At 40.9% G+C, this 23262-nt stretch overlaps 1 protein-coding gene and 1 long non-coding RNA gene across 5 annotated transcripts in view; both read right to left on the bottom strand.

Moving 5' to 3' along the window:
- Positions 1–23262, bottom strand: part of HDAC9 (histone deacetylase 9) — a 686372-nt gene that overhangs the window by 577506 nt on the left and 85604 nt on the right. The gene's annotated exons all lie outside the window — the stretch shown is intronic.
- LOC122464712 lies at positions 1621–20629 on the bottom strand. Its single transcript, XR_006289004.1, has 3 exons — positions 20620–20629; positions 10122–10125; positions 1621–2881 (listed from the first exon to the last, which is right to left on the bottom strand). It is a non-coding gene; the product is annotated as an uncharacterized LOC122464712 (long non-coding RNA).

Here is a 23262-nt window from a genome sequence, read left to right on the forward strand (position 1 = left end):
CAGTCAGAGGGGCAGGGCCAAACCTGAGCATTACTGCAACCCCAGAGATTGCAACACCCAGAGCCAAGGGCCAAGCCCAGCCAGCCCCACAGCAGAGGAGCTGCAGGAGTGACTACTCTGGGGTAAGTGCCAGGCAGAACCCAACTAAAACCTCTCCAGGATCTCCACCCTCAGACTATTTACTGGGTTGTGACAGGCCATAAACACTTACAAATGGGTCCTGGGCCCAAAAAGGTAGAGAACCACTGTTCTAAATCACCAGACTCTCTGTGATAAACATTTCTTTTAAACCTTCCCCTTCCTGTCCTGGCCCTCCTTTGATTGAGCTCTCAGACCTATACAACTACCTCTCTTATTGGCAAATAAATTATAGCCAAAGTCCAATTTCACAATGGAAAACTGAATATTATATATATATACACACACACACACACTCTGACTAAATCACTTTATAATCATTAAATAATGTGAAAATGGTTCTACTCAGAGCTCCTCAATTTTTTTCCTTGATTGATTCCCAGCTAAACTGTTAAATGCTCAGTTCTGACATTCAGTAAGAAGTATTTCACTCCAAATCAGAATAAATTATATTATGGTAGACTTTCTTCTGTGTCCTCATTTCAGAAAAGCATCCACATTCAGAAAAGCACTTAAGCCATTCCTAAATCCCCTCTATTTCAATAGGATGCTATAATCTAACCCTGTTCAGGAAAGCATATTAAACACATGCTTAAGTGCTTTCTTGAACTGGAACACAAGTAGGGTTGCCAATTTTGGTTGGCTGTATTCCTGGAGATTTCATCACATGACATAATCTTTAATTAAAGATTAATCGTTAATTCCTGGAGACTCCAGGCTAATCCTGGAGGGTTGGCAACCCTAGGCATAAGAGATGCACAGTTGCATTTGATGACATGATCTGAACATGAGGCAAATAGAGTGTTCCACAAAGCAACTTTTGTACAGTTCTGTAAATGAAAACTATGCAATTACCACTGTATTGCCAAATCTAAGGAGAGAGCCATTCATTTTAATGCAATGGCAGGCTATCAAGTATGTATCTCTAAAGCAACGCAATATCTTACAATGATAGTGCATCTTTAAATCCCCCCATTTTTTAAGCTGAGACAACATTTAATGACTGCTTCTAGCACAGAACTTAGAACACTAAGCTACTGATCCTTCTCATCAGAAATATATATTTAGATAAGCAATTTATTTTATCTGTATACCAGTTTCTCATTATTACAGAACATAAGTTCTTCCTCAAAATAACTTGCTATTTTTATATCATCACTCAGCCACATACTTCCACAAAGCTGCAAGTGTTACTTCAGATAAACTTATTGGGTTTTTGGCTAGTTTCCATATTACTTTATACCAACTTTACTTACAAGAAGATTAATTTAAGGAGGCTTGTTTCCGGTACACCCTCCACCATTACTTGAACTAAGAAAGAATCAAGAACTGATTTCTTTGTCAGTCCTCAGAAGAGCTTATGCAAAATGTGAGTTTTATGTGCATTTTCCCCCTAATGGAAATTCTTGGGTGAAAACAAATCCAACATCAAAACCACTCATCTGGCTACCTTTTATTGCAATGCATAATGTTTTCTGGACATAGGATGGTAGCGTTCCCAATAACAATATTATCCTGCCCTAAGAAGCAATTTAAAAGAGTGCTAAGAAAGAGTTAGATCTCCTAACAAAATTGTTAGTGTAAAGTTCTGACAAACATTTTTCTAAATCTGTGTTCCCCAGTTGATTTTTCTGTCATGCATTTAGCTGGAGCAACTTGAATTATTTTAAAAATACTTCAAATTTAATTCAGTGACCATACAGCATTTGAACACCAAGAAGTCAGCTAGTGCTACTTTAACAAACATACACGCTCTCCGAGGTTTAGGATCCACAGAAACTTTGAACAGCAACCTTCACAGTCAATGAAACATTTTATTTACTCATTCACAAGTATCATGGTGTGACATATAACACTATGGCAATGCCAAAAAGAAAGCCAAGGTGTATGTTGAGCTCCCCAAATCTCACAAAATAAATATTTGCAGCCTGATAGCATTCTTCTTTTGTGATGCTATTTTTTTTTGTTTAAGACTGCCCTACACATCTTATAGAAGCAGTAGTAGCTATATATTTCCACTGTTCTTTACAGGAGATACTAACTTGTCTTCCGTTCAGGTTCTCAACATGAGTCTCTTTTGATAAAAATGGCCTGCATGTGAAAATCTCATTGAAATAAATAGGAGTTGTGAACTCAGACTGACAGACATCCTGCATAGTGCCACTTACAACTATCATGACTGATTTAGATCATGTACTGATTTAGATTGATTTAGATCAGTAGATATATACTGATAAAGAAATGCATGGAAACACAGATTATCTACAAGTACCATCCTGTACAATAATATTTTTCTTCTTTTCTCTTCTAAAATATTCTAAATAGCAAATACAGGAATATTTACACATTTCTTACCAACTATGCACTTCTTTATTTACATAGTTACTTTGGGCCATATCGTGCAATCCTTACATAGAGTAATTCATACTCGTACAAAAAAAACCTTATTAGTTCGAGGGGACCGTTCACAAATTCTACACAATGTGAGTAAGGATTACAGAATCAAGCCTTTATTATTTAGGCCTAGAAATAGTTTAAGAGCTAGAAATATCTGGTAATGCTTAGTGAAGAATTTTGACTCAAGTAATTTACTGAATACAGCTGAGCTCTGATTTTACACTGTTATGCATACAGGTTATGCTGAGCAAGTTGGCCATGTGGAAGATGGATGACTTTCTTTCTCTGTAGCTCTGCTCCTGTGAAGAACAGTAAGATCCACAGGAACAGGGTTTGAAGTGTGTACCTTGGAGACAGAACCAACCTTCGATTAATCATGAGTTTTCATTAACCAGAGTTCAGTACATCAGGATAAAACTGTGCAAAACCAAACTGCTTTTCAGAGCTTCAGCTCACATTAAATTCAATGGAGTTGTGGACATTCAGCAGCTCTGAAAATCAAACTCTGCATGCCTTACAAATTGCTGTTCAGGGTAGGGATTGTTTTATACTATGTGTTTGTTCAGCATATAGTACTGTGGGACCCCCCCAATCCTTATGGTAGCCTACGGACACCACTATAATACAAATAAATAACACTGAACAACTTGGAAAAAACAATCATTCTTGTAACTTTCACTTACACGTGGTTTATTACGGTCCTTCATTTTTATTTCTATACCTACTTTACCAACCGTTCTTTCTGTTTACAAAAAAAAAAAACTTTCTTCTGGACCAAATTCTGTCCTAAATTACATATAAACTTAAATGTTACTGCCCAGGTATAACCAAAAGTGGACTCTGCCTCTCTGATTTTAGCACACAAAATTAATTGAATCTACATGCTTAGAAAAGGAGGCAAGAGGGAGTCTCTTCAGGGTTTTACTCCAGAGGGTGCTGTTTCAATAATGAAATGGTTTGACACATCCAGAGAATAAAAAGGTAAACTCCTAAATTTAAGGTACAAGCATCTCTTTAACCATATGAGTAGATGCTGATATAGCATTTTCTGTATTCTCGTGTGATTCCCTCTAAGATCTCTTCCTTTTACACTACCCTGTATGTCTGCGAGCCTAGCAAAGAGAAAAATCCAGTGATCTGTAATTTATTAGCACCTGCAAGACTGAGTGCACACTGTGATGAATGTGAGCTACACAGAAGCCAGTAATCTGCCTCAGGAGACGGTCCCTCATCTCCCTAATAGTTCTGGAGGATGCAAACAATTAACGATTAGATTATTTACACCCGACTGTTCAAAGATATTAGAACCGCAAATACAATTTAGTGCAAGAGCAAAGATACTGAGCTGGAGGTGCAGTTTTATCAAACTGCTCATCTGAATCTCTGCTGCACTTGATCTAGGTTTCCCAGGGCTGGTGATTGTTTAATTAGCTAAATCGTAGCCTTTTTCTAACTAGTCAAATTCTACTCTGGAGTTCTGTGGGCCTGATCCAAAGCACAATGAAACCAACAGAAAGACTAGGCCACATTAAAGTTCACCAGCAGCATCTTGCCCCTCTGAAATACTGGCTGAAGAGAAAGGATCTCTGAAAGATCTTTTAAACAAGCTATTTTAGTTCTTCATATAGATGCTAAAACTCTGTTTCTTCCGTAGAGGAGAAAGGGGGTCAAGTTCTGGCATGCTGATAGCCTTATATTCAAGTGTTTCCAGAAATTAGCGGAGAATAGGCCATATAGAATCTGATCTTAAAGAAACAAACTTGCAAGATTACTTATTAAAAATAACAATTTGCTAATTAAAACTGAAAGCATCTGAGAACCAAGTCAAGGTTCAAGACAGCCATATCCTGGGAATTCTACATGATGTTGATCTTGAGTCCATGCCATAGAAAACTCCATTCCAACTCCTAAAATTGCACACTGTACTGTGGAGAGGAATTATAAAATCCCTACACTCAAAAACAAAACAAGAGAACAATAGCAGCAGCACTCTTACTGCAACCTTGTCCAACACAAGTGGCAGGGAACAAATTCTGGAAGCACCTTAGGAATAGCCATTTATAAAGTTCAAGTTACTGTTTTTCCCTTACCTGAGCACCATCACAGAAGCATATCCGAAAGAGCGTGCACCTCGGAAATTGGCATGTGAACATCCAGAAGTGCAAACAGCTATATTATTCCCTGAAAAATCCTGGGTTATCCAGAAAGAAAAATTCTTAGCGCCAAGTTCTCAGCTGGTGTAAATCAGCATAGCTCTGTTGCAGACAGTGTTGCTATGCTGATTCATACCAGCTAATAATCTGACTCTTGTCTTCTGGGACATTAATTTGGCTAAAACTGTAGTGGTAGAGGTCCGGAAAGCCAGCCAATCCTGCTTCTTGGAATTCTCAGAAGTGGAGGACTACTTATATGTTAATGTTTTAATCATTGTTCAGTGTAAGAAAGATGTGTCTGAATTCCCCTTGTTCCTTGCCCCCACTGAATTTGTTGTCCATCCTTCACTGGAATGCCTTTGATTTTATAATTGTATTCAGGTGGCACTACACAAAGTGAAAGCCACCAGGCCAACTTTTGTGGATCCTAACAAGACAACTTGTCAGTTTTCATCAAACGTAGTTTACCATTTGACCCACTGTGCTATAAAAATAAAACATCTCTCTTTTTAGACAAGAATCTTTATTGTATTAGCTAATTAACTATGTATGTGATATAGGGATATGACCTGGACTTAACCTTTGTAGTTATATATGTTATCCCATTTTTTTAAATCTGAATATGACACATTACAATATTTTACATATATATTAACAAAAACTATTTAAGAAAATAAATATAGCCACCCTCAAAGGAACCTTGCTCAGTGATCCTACATTTGTAGTATGACACTGAAAGTTTAAATGATTGAAGCATACTATTGTAAGCATTTCTAGTGTCATCGGACTGCAAATCTGTATATAAAAAGCATATTATGTATGAGCATTTAATTTCATAAACTAGGTCATATTTTAGTATATTAATTCAAGTTCAAGGATATTGCTGGATTGTCTTTACATTTAAGGATACCATGGTAATGGGCAACAAATAAGTGCTTGTAGTAACAAACAACATCATCATTATAGTCCATTTATCAGACATGCAACTTCTACCAACATTGCAGCCCTGTTTGCATCTGCACTAAAAATAAACTAGTTTCAAAAATGATTTCAGAATGGTGTGCTAATTATGAAGTAGGATAGAAAAGAGAATCAGAAAGAAGGAGACAATACCATGTACAATAGTGCATATCAGAGGGTTCTGAACTGAGAAAACTGTTGCAATCCTAAAATCTTACTGATATTGAAAACATGGTGGGGGTGTGTGTGCGCGCGCATGTGTGTTTTAAACTAGCAGTTAAACCAAAAGATTAGTCAACTATGAAAAATTTCCTATTTATAATACCATCAATATTGACTCTATTCTGGAAAATTTGGAAGTCATCTAGTTTGAAATGCAAGGAAATATGAATAACTATACAGTACTTGTATATATTCAAATGCTTATGGAAAAGATGGATACTTAAGGCCTGCCATGGGAGAGGAAAAATCTCACTAGCAGTTGCAAGTAATCAACCTTGCAAGATATTCAGTATAATACAGTATTTGGAAATTATATGTAAAAGGTGAGCCTACTCATTTTACTTGTATATTTGCACATCACACACTAGAATTTCTTGTCTAATTTCTGGAAAGTTAAAGTATTTTAACAAGTTTGCTACACTCAGCGTATTGTTACACAGTATCTGATCAATACAATTAATCGTGTTACTACACGCTAGGATTTTTAAAAATCCCCATTTCCTATCAATGAAGGTGAAATAAAATAGCGAAGTAAAATCCAGAATTTGAAACTGGGATTAGCAATATTAGTAAATTCTTGGAAATTAATAAGTAATCTTATCTCTCTGAGCACCCCCGGGACTTGCTGAATGAATGCCTACAAGGTATTTGCATTTCTTTTTCCTCTAAATTGTTAACATTTCCACCAGATTAGAAAACCTGAACAGGAATTGAAAGATATGGAAACTCAATTCCTATGAAGCTATTTCCAACAAAATCATTTTAATTTATTCAGGATAGAAATGCAAATAAATCTTTTGAACACATACCGAGCACAGAAGATTGCCCTGAGACTTAAATATAATTATTCTGACATGAGGGGAGAAAATTGAGAAAAGTATTAGCATGGCAGCTTAGAAAAGAAACATTCAAAGCATGCAATTCATCAGATAAGCACTGACACGGGTCACATTGCCACCAAATCAAAGAGTACCAGCAGTAGTTTTCAAACTACAATCAGAAATCCAAGAGAAACAATAGAACTCTAACATAGAAGCCTGACATGCAAAAATGTAGGATAGTAAAAAAAAAGTTCATAATATTTTTAATGGAGACAAGGTGACAGTAAGCAGCATGTCTTATCGTTACTTGATGCTGAGCAGGTTTGGGGCTGGGTGGGACAGCCTTATCATCTTCCTTTTTTAAAAAAAAAAGTGCTTTTCTCATGTAAATTTGGGAGACTGTTTTATCAGATGAATTAGGCATTTTACTTCCACCTGGGAGGAACTGCGATAATGATAAGCTATTCAAATATTTTGACCTTTATATACAGCTTATTTTCAGAGAGAGAGGTAAAACTGCAGCATAGTATACTGTGGAAATGTTCATGCCAGTCATCAAAAGGACCAGTGAAGATCAGTTGAGTTTTAACCGGAATATGCCTACAGAAGATTTAAACACCTAATATGTCAAGGAAAAGGCAGAAAAAGCTGACCCTTTCCTCTTCTGCATCTACCAGCACAAGAGTCTTCGGTCATTAGAATAAAAAGATCCCAGAAATAACAAAGGAAATAACGTAGACTATTTCCCATCAAGGTGACATTTTGTTATTTATTAAAACATAAAAATAGTTTTGTCCCAGGAATTCCACACCTTACTATTAACAAGGTGTACGGAGGAAATAAATTCCAAATTACTTAGGAAAAGTATATTTGAAAGTCTCATCAGACTTCGACTCAAATTATTTTAAGAGAAATTTGCCCACATAATGCAGTATTAGGTATTCTGAATCCTAATTACTACCCACTTACCTGATTTAATTTATACTAAAATTGCTTTGTTGTTAAATTTTAATCTGAGTTTTTGTCTAATTTCTGTATGCCCAATTCAATGTAACAGGGCAACTGCAGTATCCCTCATCAATGAACTCAGCCATAAGATCAACATCACTTCTAACATAAAGAGATAAGAACAAAAATTATGGGAAGCCACATTATAATACTAGCAGTCACTTTAAAGACCTTACAGAGGCCCAGAAACAAAATCCCGCAAATACCTATCCATGTACATAGATATTGAACACAAGGTAACTCTATGGACATCTCTTATTATAAATTATATAAAATGTCAATAGTTCACTAGAAAAGGGACTGACACCCCCAGTTTATTTCTTATAGGTCACCAAAAGGCAGCAGATGACAATGACACTGTACCCATACCAACATTGGCTCAAATCAAAGTAGAGAGCTAGATATGAAAAGACAGACCATATTCCAGTATTACCAATCCCCTAAATCTGAAAGGGTCATTAATTCCTAGTGATGTTTAATAAGAAATACAATATTGGATTTTATATGAAAATGGACCTCTGAAAGCCCTAAATCCATCAGATTATAGTGAAAAGATAGAAGAAAGTTATAAATGTACATCACAATATTCCATTTGTTCAGTCATTATCCTTGTCTAAATTTAAGGGCTGGAAGCAAACCTGTGTGAAAATTATTGCTAATGACAACTGGTAAATCTGCAAGAGGAGGAATCTAAATAACTGCGAAATGTGTAAGTGCAGTTGATGTTTAGGAGGGGCCAGGTGTTTAAAAAAAACAAAAAAAAAACAGTGCAGCTGTTCTCAGACTTGGGGCTGCAACTCCAAGATGAGTTATGAAACTGTTTTCTGGGTGGATAGGGCAGGTGCAAAAATGTTATAACTTGAAATGATTTGTAATAGGATGTTCCTAACCTACCCCACCTGGTTTCAAAGATAAACTTCCAAAGAGAACTGAGATAATTGGATGTACCAGATTGGCGAATGTGCAAAATATTTTCAACCAAAATATACAGGGTGAATCTGTGCCATTTGGACAAAGCCTTCTGTATGGGGAAGGGGAATGTCAAGGAGGTGCACCACACCTCAGGGAGCCTCAACAGTGATTGTGCCTCAGCTGCAGTTACTCCTAAGACTGTTCAGTGTACACGGGGATGATGAAAATTGCCCCCCCCGGTACATTGGTCTCACTGTGCACGCCAATGTGGAGGACACATGGGACCGCTGCCTTACCTTCTCTCTGCCTCCTTTTTGGTTAAATTTGGGACAAGAGAAGGAAGAGCAAGGACTGAGGAGTCCCTTTCTGTGTGATCACAATCTGCCGCATAATTTATACTCTTTTCCCCATATACTGTAAATAAAATATCAACATTAAATGCAGAGGACCAGTTCTGCACACAGCTACAAAGCTTCACATTCAGAGTAATTCCATTGGCTGTAATGGGATTACTCTGGATTTCCAGAACTGTAAATGAATGCTGAATTTGGCTCCCTGCATGTCTGTACCTACTTGAGCGATGCATGGCACAATGAGCTTAAAATATCTAGCATGTTATGTATTATAGCACTTTTAGAAATCTTGACTGACATATTGCAAATGATTCTGGGAAATGGGATCATGGGAGAAAATCCTGGGTGGTTTTAGGAGCACAAATATTTAGTATCTCTGCTTTCATGTTTAGAGTCCTCAGAATTTGTCCCAAATTACTGCAAAACTTGATATTTTTTAGAAGCAGGACATTTTAATTAAAACTAATCATATTTTTAGAAAGAGAGCAGTGTTTGTTTGTACTAAAAGGGAGACAAAGATGCACTCCTGGTAGAATAATAAAAGTAATTTCATTCTACCAGTTTCATATTTCCTTTTCTGTTCATCACTAGAAGGAGGATTTCCTGCTCATTCTAAAATCAGTTAAAATATTCAATATGCAGAAGTGCTTGGACACTTATTTTTATGTGAGAAATATAGAAATCTGTGTTTCTGTTGAAAAGTCTAAATTTAGCTGCAGAAAAAGAGGTAGTGCAAGTGTGAAATCTGTGGTCATCTTGGAACTTCCACAGCGTTTAACTTCTTTCCTTGTCTAGATAAGCGTGTAAACTAGCGTCAGACACGTACAACACAGAAATACTTCAGTTCCATTTGCAAACTTGGGCAAGCTGTAAAATACTAAGCTGATCTGCTACCTGCAAGAACCTCCAGAAGGTATAGTTCATAATAGTTCCTAAGACTCTGTGTAGCAAAAAAAATCACCAGTGAGAAGGCAGAGATGCACCAGGGATTGGGAGGGAGTCTGAGTTGAGGGGTAGTGCTCGATTCTGAGAACTCCTGCAAGGTGCTGGATACCCTCAACTCCAGTGCGATCAAGACCATATGTCTTAAAGCCTGATGTTACACTGATTTAGTTAAATAGGGGCAACTGTGTGGACACGCCTTTATCAATTTAAACCTGGCTTACCGCAGTTTGGCATGCTGCCATTTAATAATGGGGTCAGAGTCACAATTCCTTCCCTATTCATAGATGCATAGATTCCCAGAAGGGACAATTATGATCATCTGGTCTGACCACCTGTATACCACAGGCCATATAACTTCCCAAAAATTATTCCTACAGAATCTTTTAGAAAAACAGCCAATCTTGATTTTAAAATTGCCAGTGATGGAAAATCCATCGTGACTCTTCGTATATTGTTCCAATGGTTAATTACCCTCACTGTTAAAAATTTATAACTTATATTTCCAGTCTGAATTTGTCTAGCTTCAGCTTCAAGCCACTGGATGCTGTTATACTTTTCTCTGTTAGACTGAAGACTGTTATCACCCATTTGTTTCCAGTGTGGGTACTTATAGTCTGTAATCAAGTCACCCTTTAACCTTCTTTTTGTTAAGCTAAATAGAGACTCAAAGAGCTCAATCACAATAAGGCATGTTTACTAACCTTTCAATCATTCTTGTGGCTTCTCTGAACCCTCTCTAATTTATGAACACCCTTCCTGAATTGTGGATAATGGTAGCCCAGCAGCAGTCACTTCAGTGCCAAACACAAAGGTAAAATAACCTCTCTACTCCTACTCAAGATTCCCCTGTTTATTTATCCAGGGTTTTGAATTAGCTGTTTTGGCCACAGTGTCACTCTGGAGCTCCTATTCTGCTGATTATCCACCTCAACCACCAAATCCTTTTCAGAGTCCCTGTTTCCCAGGATAGAGTGTCTCCCTCTGCGCCCCCATCCAGTAAGTATGGCCTACATTTTTTGTTTCTAGATGTATTCATTTAGCCACATTAAAATACATATTGTTTGCTTCCGCCAAGTTTTCCAAGTATTCCAGATCGCTCTATAACAGTGACCTGTATTCTTCATTATTTATCATTCCCCCTATTTTGTGTCATCTTCAAACTTTATCAGTGATTATTTTGTTTACTTCCAGGTCATTGATAAAAATCTTAAATAGCGCAGGGCCAAGAACCGATCCCTGCAGGACCTCACCAGAAACAGCTGCTCAATGGCATTTTCTTGTTCAGTTATATTTTGAGACCTATCAGTTAACCAGTGTGACAGACCCAGACCAGTGGGGTACAGGAGTCAGGCAGAAGGCAAATATATTGGCCATTGGATGAATAGTTTTCTGTTCCCTGAGTGACCAGAGCAGGGGCTGCACTAGAGCAATCAGGAACCTGCTAGAATCAGTTAAGACAGGCAAGCTAATTAAGACACCTGGAGCCAACTAAGAACATACTAGAATCAATTATGGCAGGCAGACTAATCAGGACACCTGGTTTAAAAAGGACCTCCCATCAGTTAGTGGAGGGCATGCAAGGAGCAGGGAGTAAGAAGGCATGCTGCTGGAGGACTGAGGAGTACAAGCGTGATCAGGCTTCAGGAGGAAGATCCTGTGGTGAGGATAAAGAAGGTGCTGGGGGGAGGCCATGGGAAAGTAGCCCAGGGAGTTGTAGCTGTAGCTGTCATGCAGCTGATAGAGGTGATGTAGACAGCTGCTATCCACAAGACCCTGGGCTGGAACCCGGTGTAGAGGGCAGGCCCTGGTTCCCCCCAACTCCTGATTGGACACAGGAGGAGTTGACCTGGTCTGTGAGCAACACCAGAAGGGAAGGTCTAATTTAGAAAGGGATCTGGCCTGTCCCCGACCCACTAGGTGGGACAACAGAGACTGCGGAGCTTGTTCTTCATTTCCCCCATGCTAGCCAGTGATGAGGTTAGCTGAGCGAATGGCAGGTTTGAGCCTCTAGCAGAACTGGCCAAACTGAGGGCTGCCATGAACCTCTGAGGTGAACAAATCTGCCAAAAAGCAAAGGACACATCAAGGCAGAGGAGGAACTTTGTCACACTGGTGGCAGGCTTGGGTTTGGGTGCACAGTGTGGTGGAAGAAGGAGGTGTTTGGTTTGTTTGTTTAAAGAGGGTTTATTATTTTTCTTCACCACAGTGGAGGACGTAGTGCAGGCACTGATACAAGCCACAGCTGCTCTGCAGGAGGCTACCCATGTCCAGGCAGGCGCCCAACAGGAGGCAGGGCGGCTGCAGCAAGAGACCAATCACCTGTTGAAGGACCAGGCCGCTCAAGACAGTGCTATATTGTGGGAACTGGTAAATCAAGTGAAGGCCTTTACAGAGCTGAACCACAGCCATGATCGGACATGGGTCATACGGGCCAGCAATTGGCTGCAGAAAATGATGCAGGAGGATGATGTAGAAGCATACCTCCTAGCCTTTGAGAGGACAGCCCTACAGGAGGCTTTGCCCCAAGATCTGGCATCCTCGCTCCATTCCTGTGTGGGGCGGCCCAGAAGGCGTATTATGATATGTCTGAAAAGGCTGTGGCAGACTAACCCCAGCTGAACACAGAGATCCTGGCCAGATCTGGGGTAATGACTGCAGTGAGGGCCCAAAGGTATCACGAGTCGAGGTACCAGGAAAACAAAACCCCGTGGTCCCAATTATATGACCTCATCCATCTCGCACGAAAGCGGTTACAAACAGAGTCTCAGAATCCAGAAGAGATACTAGAGGTTCTGGTCATCGACCGGTACATGTGAGGACTACCGCCAGACCTTTGCACCCAGATAAGCCAGAATGACCCCTCCACCTACAACGAGGTCGCCGCCCTGGTAGAGAGGTGTAGGACGGCAAGGGAACTGACCCGACCAGTTAAGGAAGAGGCACCCCAGATTAAACTAGTGGCACCAACCCCCAGAGCTCAGGCAACTGAGCCCCCAGGAAGGCCCAGGTGGAAAAAGAAAGGGTCTGAAGGCCCACCAGAGGCCACTAAAAGTCAGAGCACTGAGGGTGAAGAGGATTGTGATGTTAGACTGCCCAAACCAAGAGGCCGAGGAAAGCCTAGGGCCCCATACAGATGTTACGCCTGCGGGGAGTGGGGACACATAGCTGCACAGTGCCCCAATGCTGAGGAGTCTGTGCAACGTAACCTAGGCAACTGGGAAAACCCATGCTCCCTAATTCACATTGTGGGGGTTGCACTAACTCCACACAAATATATCAGGCCACTGGAGGTTAAATGGAGTAGAGATCACAGCACTGATAGATTCAGGGAGCACCATCACGCTCATCTCAGGAAAGCTCATGAAACAGTCAGTTACTACAGGGGTGACATGCGTCCATGGGACAGTTAGTTATTACCCCACCATCCCCACCAAAAATTGAAATCCAGGGGAACTGCTACAGAGGTAGCAGCCGGTGTAGTGCCTAAACTCCCTTACCTGGTGCTCATAGGGAGGGACTTCCCAGGATTGGATGATTTACTGCCAGTAGGTGAATTAGAGAAAGGGGAGGACCCTGAAGCTAGTGAGGCGTCCACGGTAGAATGTCAACCCCCAATTTTCTCTGAAATTTCCCCAGATTTTTTTCTCCACTCCCAGGCGGGGCAGAAAGAGAAAAAGGGAAAGAAGGGCAGCTAAGGCCTTGAGAACCCGAATACTGACCCAAAGCCAGAGGGTCACCCTTGTAAGTAGGTGGAACCGGGCAGCTGAAAAGGAGGCTGCCAAGGAGGGAAAAGCACCTGAGCCAGACCCTAATGCCTCCGAACCAGCAGAAGCAATACAGACCAGTCCCCTAGAACTTGGGCAGACCAGCCCCAGGAGGAAAAATTTCGGATGGGACCAAGCCAAAGATCCAAGGTATGACAACATTAGGAAGGAGGTAACAGAAATAGATGGGGTCCCTGTGGAAGGGAAAACACAGGGACCCCATGGAAGGGAAATCATAAAGAAGGATCTCCTGTACCGGGTTGCACCAGGACAGGGACAGAAGGTAAAGCAGCTCCGACTGCCTCACAAACACCAGATGGCTGTATTAAGCCCCGCGCATAGTCATCTTTTGGGGGGGCATTTAGGGGTAGGGAAGACCCTGGCAAGGATCCTACGAAGGTTCTTCTGGCCCGGGATGCACGAAGAAGTGCGGAGATACTGCGCTTCCTGCCCAGAGTGTCAGCTGCACCGTCCCCATCCCCACTTGAGGACACCTTTGATACCTCTTCCCATCACAGAGGTCCCGTTTGAGCAAATAGCCATGGACCTAGTGGAACCCCTAGAGAAGACTATCTGGGGCCACCAATATATACATGTCATTCTGGACTATGCTACACGGTATCCAGAAGCCATCCCCCTGTGGAACACAGCTTCTAAAACAATAGCCAAAGAGCTAGTGGGGTTCTTTGCCTGTGTGGGGCTACCAAAGGAGATACTGACGGACCAAGGAACCCCATTTATGTCAAAACTAATGAGGGACCTATGTGTCCTACTCCACATATATACCTGAGGACTTCGGTCTATCATCCACAGACCGATGTGCTGGTAGAAAGGTTCAACTGAATCCTGAAGGCTGTGATAAGGAAGGTGGTAAGTTGAGACGGGAAGGATTGGGACACCCTACTACCATACCTTATTTTTGCCATCCAGGAGGTACCTCAGGCCTTAACTGGGTTTTCTCCCTTTGAGCTATTATATGGGTGCCACCTCTGGGGCATCTTGGACATAGCTAAGGAAATTGGGGAGGAGGAGCCCAATGAGGGGAAGAATGTAATCGAGCACATGTTACAAATGAGGGACCAGATAGCGCGGGTCACTCCCATTGTGCAGGAACACCTAGAGAAGGCCCAAGAGGCCGAACGAGCTCAGTACAATTGCCAGGCCAAAGTTCAGCAGTTCCAGCCCAGAGACCGAGTCATGGTGTTGGTACCCACAACAGAGAGTAAACTTTTGGCCCAGTGGCAAGGACCCTATGAAATAGTTGAACCCGTAGGGAGGTAAATTACAAGGTGTGACAACCGGGACGTTGGAAACAAGAGCAAATATATCACATCAACCTTCTGAAACCCTGGCATGCACAAAAGCCATGCGCAGCTGTTCGAAAAGACCTACCGCAGGAAAACAAACCTTCCGAACAGGTGACAGTGTCTCCCAATTTAACGCCAGACTAGAAAAATGAAGTGTCTGAGACGATCTTCCGGAACGAAGATGTGTTCTCGACAAAACTGGGTCGAACCACTGAGACATATCACCACATCGTCACGAACCCTGGGGCCAGAGTAACAATGAGGCCCTACCAGATGCCAGCGGCCAAAAGGGAGGAAATAAAAGTGGAAGTAAAAAAAAAAATGCTGGAGTTGGGGATCAAAGAATCCCACAGTCCGTGGTCCAGCCCAATTGTGCTGGTGCCCAAACCTGATGGCACCACAAGATTTTGCAATGACTTCTGGCAACTAAATGAGGTATCCCAGTTTGACATGTACCCCATAACTTGCATAGATGAGCTAGTGGACTGTCTGGGCAATGCCTGGTACTTGACTAACCTAGACTTGATAAAGGGGTACTGGCAAACTCCCTTTGCTGAAGATGCAAAGGAAAAGACTGCATTCTCTACACCAGAGGGTCATTTCCAATATACCGTCCTCCCTTTTGGACTACATGGGGCCCCAGCTACCTTCCAGCATCTCATGGACAAGCTATTACGCCCCCATAACAATTATGCTGCTGCCTACCTGGACGATGTGGTCATCCATACCCCAGACTGGGAACCTAACCATAGAAGGAGAAGGTAGTCCTCGATACCTTCAGGGGAGCTGGCCTTACAGCAAACCCTGCCAAGTGCACTGTAGGGTTTACGGAGGCCAAATATCTTGGCTACATTGTGGGAAAAGGTCTGGTAAAACCCCAACTGAATAAGTTAGATGCCATCCAAAATTGGCCCCAACCAAGTCGCAAGAAACAAGTCCGGGCATTCCAAGGTGTGGTGGGGTATTACAGACTATTTATCCCCCACTTTGCCACAAGGGCAAGTCCCCTGGCAGACCTAGTGAAGGCCTGTGGACCTGATCTGGTGAGATGGTCTGATGCAGCAGAGAGAGCGTTCACAGACCTACAGGCTGCCCTCTGCAGTAACCCTATACTGATAGCCCCAGATTTCACCAAGGAATTTATCCTGCAGACAGATGCATCGGAAGTAGGGTTGGGGACCGTTCTATCACAAATGGGGGGGAAACTCCTTCCGAGGGAATAAAAATATGCAGTGGTGGAAAGAGAGTGCCTCACCGTAAAATGGGCGATGGAAACATTGCGCTACTACCTGCTTGGGCATAGATTTGTCCTCATGACCGACCATGCCCCTCTTCAATGGATGCAGCAGAACAAGGAGAAGAACGCAAGGGTGACCAGGTGGTTCTTATCCCTCCAACCTTTCCAGTTCCGTGTGCAACACAGAGCAGGGAGCCGTCACAGCAATGCCGATGACTTGTCAGGTGTGCACTGTCTGGTGTCCCAAACTGTCCAACCCCTTGGTGTTGAGCAAGGGGGAAGGATATTTGACAGACCCAGACCAGTGGGGTACAGGAGTCTGGTAGAAGGCAAATATACTGGCCACTGGATCAATAGTTTTCTGTTCCCTGAGTGACCAGAGTAGGGGCTGCACTAGAGCAATCAGGAACCTGCTAGAACCAATTAAGACAGGCAAGCTAATTAAGACACCTGGAGCCAATTAAGAACATACTAGAATCAATTATGGCAGGCAGACTAATCAGGACACCTGGTTTAAAAAGGACCAACCGTTAGTGGAGGGCATGCAAGAAGCAGGGAGTGAGAAGGCATCTGCTGGAGGACTGAGGAGTACAAGCGTGATCAGTCTTCAGGAGGAAGATCCTGCAGTGAGGATAAAGAAGGTGTTGGGAGGAGGCCATGGGGAAGTAGCCCAGGGAGTTGTAGCTGTAATGCGGCTGATACAGGAGATGTAGACAGCTGCTATCCACAGGGCCCTGGGCTGGAACCCAGTGTAGAGCGTGGGCCCGGGTTTCCCCCATTCCCCCAACTCCTGATTGGACACAGGAGGAGTTGACCTGGTCTGTGAGCAACACCAGAAGGTAAGGTCTAATTTGGAAAGGGATCTGGCCTGTCCCCGACCTATTAGGTGGGACAACAGGCTGTGGAGATTGTTCTCCATTTTCCCCCATGCTGGCCAGTGATGAGGTTAGCCGAGCGTACGGCAGGTTTGAGCCTCTAGCAGAAGCGGCCTAACTGAGAGCTGCCGTGAACCTCTGAGGTGAACAAATCAGCCAAAAAGCGCAGGACCCACCATGGCAGAGGAGGAACTTTGTCAAACCATTTATTGATCAATTAATATGTGCCATCTTAATTTTACATCTTTCTAGTTTTTTAATCAAAATGTTGTGCAAGTCAAATGCCTTACAGAAGTCTAAATATATTACATTAATACTAGTATCTTTATCTCATTAGAAAAAGAGAGATATCAAGTTAGTTTGGCAGGATCTATTTTCCAGAAACCCATGTTGATTGGCATGTATTATATTAGCCTCCTTTAAATCTTTATTAATTGATGTCGTATCTGCTGCTCCATTATCTTGCCCAGTATCAATGTCAGACTGACAGGCCTATAAATTAGGTGGGACATCATATTTACCTTTTGTAAATACTGACAGAACATTAGCTTTCTTTTCTTCCACAACTTCTCTGGTGTTCCAAAACTTATTGAAAATCAACGTTACTGATCCAGCCAGCTCTTTTAAAACTCTTGGATGTAAGTTCTCCAGACCTGCTGATTCAAATATGTCTAACCCAAGTAGCTGCTGTTTAACATCCTTCTTAGATACTAGTGGAATGAAAAGAATGTTATAATAAATATTTCTATTCTGTATTTGGAAAAAAACTACGGATGTAGTTGTATTTTTATCTGCCTTTTCTGCATTATTGAGAATTTTACCATTTCCATCTAGTAATGGGCCAAGACCATTGTTAGGATTCTTTCTGTTCCTAATAACTGTAAAAACTCCTTATTGTCCTTAACTCTGCTGGCCATAGATTTCTCCTTATATTCCTTTGCTTTCCTTATTTTTCTATCCCCTTTCTTCCATTTGCCTTTTTTTTTTAATAGTTGCCTTCACTTGTCCTCTAAACCTGACAATTTGTGTTACTCAATTATGGGATTGTGGCTTTGGTGGGCATTTAGTAAAGTGTTTTTATATAATTCCCATTTATCATTCCCATTTTTGATCACTTGTACCTAACCTATCATTAATTTTTAGTTCTGTGTGCAGTTCCTTTTTTGTCTGCCAAGTTGAAGTCTAACATTGAATTCCCCCATGTTAGATGTAACACTGAGCAGGAAATTGTTAGTTGTAACATTCCCTATTACCCCCCTGCTCCTGGGCGGATGAAGTAACTTGCTGTAATTACTGAGTGCAGCCTACTTCCCTCCTTGTACTGGCTCAGGTTTGTAGGCCAACCCATCTCGAGTAAAACCAGTGCTCTGTCCAAAACCAGCCCCTCTCTACCCCCTTCTACCTATCTGCTTAGTGGGTTAGGTAGAATGCTAGCTCTTCAACCCCTACTCTCCCTCCTCCACCTGCAGCCAGAATGAAGGCCATGCAAGGATCATCAGGGGGCCTTACTCCCCTGTATGTCCGTTTAGGGAATGGGGCCACAATCATCCCTTAGTAAATGGACTGGAAACCATTTGTATATCACTGACTGACTAAATATTTAAATTAAAAAAACTGGAGCAATCATACTAATCACGGAACTGCTCCTACAGCTGGGGTGATCTAAATCTGGAAACTCATCTGTTTAAGACCCCATGTTGTGCAACCATGTATATATCTACTTTAAAAATTACATCTGCGTAGCTTTATCGCTGCTCCTGTCAAAAACTAATAAACACTCAGTTTGATTTCCCCCTAAGACATCTTAGAACTTGACTACAAGTGATACTATTTTAAGATCCACTTGTAAGTGGAACATGCAATCACATGCAGGAGATGTCAGACCTGCAAGTTCTTAAATCACTTGTTTCAACCAAAGATAAAAAAAAAATTCTTTAAAAAAAAAACAAATTCATCCACTTCTAAGTCACTTTTGAAAGTTATTTTCATGCTTTTATATTGAAATGCTTCCAAAAGCTTTTGGAAATTGTAAAATTCTGCTTAGTATCAGTTAGTACAAAAAATTACAGGCCCGATAAAGACTGATTAATGTGATTCTTCTGCATTTCACAAAAAAAACAAACCCATCACTTGTGATGGATGCAGAAGAATTACATGTCGAGGAGAGAATGGCAGTTTCATCAGAGATGACCAGTACCTGCTGACAGTGGGGGGGGGAGGGGGAGGGGCAGGCAGAATGAGGGTGGCAGATTCAACAGATGTTACTGAGCATGCTCAGTCCATGTGCGCATGCTCAGTATAAATCAAGCAGCAACTCTGGGGGGGCACGTGACCCTGTAAAGCGCCCCCCCTCCCCCCGACGCAGTGCCTCTGATTTCAATCTACTTGTGTGGTAGAAACTGTAGTTGTGGCACGGTTAGTCTTTTGAGTGAGGGTGTGGAGTAGAAGGAAGGAGTAAAGATGCTGCTTGCTGAACACAGAGAGGCACAGAAAACAGTTTTAAAGTAGGGGAAAGGAGTATTTAGGTCTTCTCAATGAAGTAAAATGCAACAGCTAAAATTAATTAAAGCAAATAGCAAAAGTTAGGGCAGAAATTGCATTCCAAACATCAAAAGTAAAAGGAAACTGAACATGAGATTTAAGAAAAATCTTAATGCTCTAACAAAACAAACTGTCAAAGAAAATGGAAGGAAATGATGGGACAAGGGTATGGAACTTCACTTTATTTAAGACCCCTCTCTTTGAGACTTGGACATAAAGGGTATCCGTGTTCAGATACTATCAATGTTTTCAGATCCTGCTACCATGTTTCAAGCAAGTGCACAGTTTGGCTGTTGCCATTATGGCTCCTACAATAAGCTCACTTGCTTCTCCCCAGGAATTTGTCTTATTACATTTCTCTCGCTGTAGTTAAAAAAACCAACTGTTTATTGTAGAGGTTATTCTTACTTTGACCGTTCTTGGCTCTATAGTATTTCACTTTTTCTTTTCCTATACTGGGACCTGTTTGATTCATTATATTTGTCAGACTTTGATTTGGCTTTTATTTTAATGCATTTTATACAGTTCTTATGATGTATATTACCATGAGTTCTTTGACAGTTAGTTCTGTGTGTGATAAGGCAGAAAATATTCAAATCTGTACCTGCAAGTACAATTATAATGAGATGCTCAGATTCTACACAGAGGAACATCTGATATAATACAGCGTTAGGATTAGCCGCAGAGGCGTACTGAAACATGTTTAAGCTCTTTGAAACAGAGAACTTGCGTATGTATGGCACCTATTATTTGAGTTGACCACCAGATGACAATTCTATTTCCCAGCAACTTTTGAAATCGGTTTTCATTCCACATCTGTGAAAATGAAAACAAGAGAGAGGAGAGCGTGTGAGAGAAAGAGATACTATACCTGGGTGGTCTTAGAGTGCTGGCCTGGGCTTTCCACAATATTTTCATTGGGAAAGTCTTTGGGATGGGTACAGAGCAGGAGAGTGTGACTACAGGTGGGTGGTTTGGATAACAACCTGTGATGTGAGAGAACCAGGTTGAAGTCCATGCTCTGCCTGATTCATAATGAGATTACCTTCCCAGATCACTCCAAATCAGGGACTTCAATATTAATCTTCCACATCACAGGCCATTACCCACTCACCCAACTGAGTCTCTCTCACACTCTTTCTGTTGACCTGGACCCAGAAACCTTCCCAACAAAAGTCTCCTGGAAATTGCTAAGTCTCTGTGAAACATTTCAGCAAAAATGTTCCAACTACCTATACCTGTTACAATGGGGACCCGATCTTGATTAGGGTTTTTGGGCACTATGCTAATATAAATATTAGTAATTATCTTAGGCAAGATTCTGATACCCCTACTCATGTTGAATAGTACTTTACCCTTAATACCTTACTCCACAAGCAGTCCCTGAATACCTTACTCCACAAGCAGTGACTTCATTGGGACTATTCATGGAGTAAATTATTCTAAATGTGCAAATTTGGCACATTTCAAATAGGGCTTTTCTTGTGAACATATATGGTATGTTCCTATGAATTTAGCATTATGAAACCATTCTTTGACTTACCCATGTGGGGAAATATTAAAATAAATTAACATTTTTACTGGCTCTCTAATTGGTAGTGTCTGTTCTAAACAAATATGTTTATCAAACAGTTTGACTGGCAAAATATATTACTATAGCTGCAGTTACCCAAATTACATGCTGTCTAAAGCAAAAAGGGCAAAAGCCATCTGGCTCATATAACTTACATTTTCTAGACAGCTTGCAGCTGGTTCTGATTAAGCAGCATCTCAAAACTCTCAGAGATCTATTTTTATCTCTAAGTTTATTTTTAGGGCTCACACATCCAAGGCACATGGTGTTTACATTAATAAATGAACAACCGCCTACAGTTAAGAAGTTTGTGCAATTCTTGTGGAACAGGAACTGTTCAAGATGGATAGAAGGCTGAATAAAATAGCTTGTGGCCCAATTAGAAGACCTGTCTGTTCCCTGGCTCTTTACAAAATTGCAAGGAGTGACTGGAGAATTGAACAACGAAGGAAGCAAAACACTCATGAAAAAACCTGAGTTAGATAACTCTATTAAAGCCTTTTTTTCCCATGAAGATCTTTATTCATATAGTTTACCTCCGTAGTGAAAATTGATTTGGTTGATCTTTGTCTCCTTAGGACATTGGTACCAAGCAAAAAACTACTGTACAGTTCAGAATGATTGGCAGTCTCTGTTCAAGACAAACCCCAGAACTGTAAGGGCAAGGGTGTTACTCCTCAATCTTTACTTGCATTAGCAGACCAATATGCAGAGACCTGTTAAATTTAAGGCTTTCCAATATTATCAAGCCTTAATTTTCACACATACCAAATGCATGCAGAAGCCAAACATTCAAGCCAGGACATTGAATTACGTATTTATTACTGTATAATACAGACATACAAACTGACCTCATCATTATATATTCAAAAAATCAAGCAGACACGTAGCTATAATAAAATGCAGCAAGAACTAAAGTCAACCAGCATCTCTGCGTATGCAATATTATATTGCAATATTTGTTTCCTTAAGAACAGTACATGATGGGAGAATGAGCAAAACAAATAGAAATAAGTCATCACAATTAAGACCTGACCTGAATCACAGTATGATCTTCAAATAATTGTGGCTGAGTTTTGGACAAGACATGGAAAATTGCAGAAAATTAATAATGGACCTTTCTTAATAGCAGTAATTTGGAAAAGCCACAGTAGACCTACTGGTTTAAGAAAAAATTGCTAGAATGATATAAACACTCAACTATTATGCTATGCCTGCAAATTTTTTGATAACCAGAAAATCTGGTGCAACTAGATCACATTAATTTAAAAAGAAAAAGACAGCTTAATTATAAAATTCAGAAGACTAAAAGTCTAAACACAACTGCTGTAGAAATAGAGTCTAGTCACTTTAGCCATTTACATTTTACAGGCATTGAATGTTAGTGCAGTACACCCTACTACAATGGTCTCCTTCATGCCCTGTCTTTGCTTTGTGAAGATTTGTCCGTACCGAGATACTGCACACTCAGAATCCACAGAATTAATATCGATAGTGGTTGCTTTGCTGTCTCTCCTAACTCTGGAAAATGTTGTAGAACTGAAGGTGAATCCCAAAACTCTCCAAGATCATTTAATGTTCTAATGAGGAAAAAAGTGTGTGTGCTCTAATGAGGAAAAAAATGTATGCAAAATTGTGGGCTGTGCAAAGAAGCCTAACATTGTGGAATCCACCATTTCTGCAATATCGCAAGTGAAGTAGAACCTTAATCGTGATTTATTTCCTTCCAATACATAAAGAGTAAAACTGAATTTAATCTTTTAGTACTTCAGTCTGCCTTGGATTTTAAATTCCAATCAGTTTCAGTTCTGGAATGAACATCCAATGGAAGTGGTAAACAGCCCTGTACAACACGAACTGTTGAGGTGGAGTGAAAAGTCCCTACCACAACAAACATGAATTCTGAAGCCCAACTTGCCAGAGTGCCTCCAGAAATCTTCAATCCGAATAGCTTTGTTTTAGAAAAATTAATTTCTTAAATCTGCCCCTCTAATTGGGTTTATTTCAGCTTTCAACTCAGGGAAAAGTGAAACAGCACGTTCACATTTATGCTTTT

This window comes from Chelonia mydas, chromosome 2, assembly GCF_015237465.2.
Source record: "Chelonia mydas isolate rCheMyd1 chromosome 2, rCheMyd1.pri.v2, whole genome shotgun sequence".
In the NCBI taxonomy this organism is placed as follows: domain Eukaryota; kingdom Metazoa; phylum Chordata; order Testudines; family Cheloniidae; genus Chelonia; species Chelonia mydas.